Source organism: Myotis lucifugus, unplaced genomic scaffold (genome assembly GCF_000147115.1).
Source record: "Myotis lucifugus unplaced genomic scaffold, Myoluc2.0 scaffold_105, whole genome shotgun sequence".
Lineage (NCBI taxonomy): Eukaryota > Metazoa > Chordata > Mammalia > Chiroptera > Vespertilionidae > Myotis > Myotis lucifugus.
The window spans coordinates 4084806-4087380 of NW_005871153.1; positions in this window are offsets into that span (position 1 = coordinate 4084806).

A 2575-nucleotide genomic window follows, 5' to 3' on the forward strand; every position below is an offset into this window, starting at 1 on the left:
TCTGAGCTCAGGAAGCTGTAAGACAGAGGAGTTAGGACACAGGGGAATGAGTGCTCTTGGAAGGAATACAGAGGTGTTCACTGAATGGAACAAATTAGGAGGGGCTCAGGGAGGGCTTATGGGAGGTGAGGTGTAACCTGAGGCCTAAGGATGACGGGGATAACCTTGGAGGTGTGAGAAGAGGGCATGCCATTGTGTTGTACGTGTACAGAACCCCTGGCTGTTGTGTGGCAGCTAGAGAAGAGGCAGGGAGACCTCCACTCGGCTACTGTGTTGTCCCAGGTGAGAGATGGGAGTAGCTGAGACCAGGGTGCTGGCAGAGGAGGACCTTCTGAGAAAAGGTAGGATTCCAAATCCATACTGAAGGCACAGCTGCAGGACTGGATGAAGGAATTTGGGATGTCAGATGGCATGAGCTATTGGCTGAATCAGTGATTTTCAACCGGTGTGCCATAAGAATTTTTAAAACATGCAATACCTGACTATTTAGTCAGGGATATTGACCTCTCTTCCCTTAGATTGTCAAGTAAAAATATGACAACATCCAACACAACAATAGCCATCTGGTGTGAATGAATCAAAACTATACCTATTTTTTTGTAAGACTGGCAAGAAATATAATATTTTATTGGTGTGGCACAGAATTTTAGTAATTGGTTTATGTTTGCCATGAGATGAAAATGGTTGAAAATCACTGGACTAGATCATAATGACATCTACCAAGTAGGAACACACAGGGGAGGCCAGAAAGATGGAAGGGAGGCTAGGAATGTATGAATCCTTGAACCATAATAAGAGTATTTCCAGTGAGAGGGAGGATTATCATTCAAACGCTACCAGTGCATCAGGTTGAGAAGTGTCTCTTGGACTGCTGAGGACCTTGCAAGCACAGTCTCCTAGTCGAGGCAGGAGACGGAGATGGCCCTGGACGGAGGAAAGGAAGGGAAGGAACTGGGGACAAGCAAAGTCAGCCCTTCCACAAGTACGATTGAAGCGGAAAGGGAGTTAGGCAGCAGTTTATGGGGTTATAAGATCAGGCAGTTGTTGTTATGTTTGTTTTCTGGCTTTTAAAATCTTTTTAAGATGGAAGAGTCTTAGGCATGTTTAAATAATGGCAGAAAGAAGTGAAGGGAAGGTTGAAGATACAGGTTGTGGGAGAAGGTGGGATGGAATCCTGGAGGCAGTAGAAACCTGAGGAAGGGGACACTTTTCCCACTCACCAAGAACAGGTGGAGATGGAGTAGAGAAGTGGGGAATTCTGAATGGCTGTTGATGGAAGGTATGAAAGTCCTTTCTGGTGGATTCTGTTTCCTCTGTGAAGGAGGTAGTGAGGTCTCTTAGATTCTTCCAAAATTAGAGCTGCTTCCCCTGCAGGACCTGACATATAAAAAAGAAACTAAATTTCAGAGATGGGCCAAAGAAAGCTTACTGGGCTTTTGTCCTGATCTATAATAATGCTGAACTGTATTCAGATATTTTCTCCAATTTTCTACCTGCAGGTGGTGCTCATCATCCAGTTCAAACCAACTTGGTGCACAGTACAGGAAATGGTGAGGGCACAGAATGGCAAGTCATGGCTCTCAGCCACACAGCAGTGACTGATTCCCCACAAGGTGTCCCACCCCAAAACACAAATAAAATCAACATCCTCTTTTCACCCGAATTTGGGTCGCCAGAAGTGAGCAAACAGTTTTTCTTTTTCCCCACTTCATAATTTTCAGGAAATAAAATCAGAGTGGAAACTAAAACTCTTTATTTATGGGTGAGGCAAAAGTAGGTTTATAGTTGTAAGTACATGAAACAAGGAGTTTGCCATTTTTTTAATTTTATTTATTTATTTATTTATTGTTTTAATCCTCACCCGAGAATATTTTTCCATTGATTTTTAGAGAAAGGGAAAGACAGAGAGAAATATCTATGTGAGAGGAACACATCGATTGGTTACTTGCTGGAGAGGAGGCTGCAACTGAGGTATGTGCCCTTGACCAGAATCGTACCTGGCACCCTTCAATCCACAGGTCCATACTCCATCTACTTAGCCAAACTGGACAAGACTCACAAAGTTTATTCTTTTATTGTAATTTATTAATTACTGTATTATTTTTCCATATAAACAAATGTAAAGTTACTACCTTTGCCCTACCCTGTACAGTTGAAGTTTTAGCCAAGCTATTTCTGTTTTTCTTTCAAGGATTTACTTCATTATCAGCAGTGTGCCTCGCCACTTAAGTTCCACTCATCATCTCTGGGTGGATTGGGGAAAAGCTAACAGAGGATCAGGAGGGCAGGTCTTGAAAGCCAAGAAAAGGAAGTTCTACAAGAAGGAAGTTGTTGACTGTCATCAGCCCCTGAAGTACGTTGTCTTCTCTCCTAGGTTGTTTTGAACCTATTCACTCCTGAACTTGTACCCTGCCCCTTCTCACAGTGTTCTTATCCTATCTCAATTCTTTGTCTCCAACAGGTGTCTACCTCCTGAAACTCATTTCCTTCCAGGGAAGCAAGTGTACTCTCCAGGCCTGGGGACAGTGGCCCTCCAACATAGGAGTGGCCATGTTCACATGGCTGATCTAGGTTC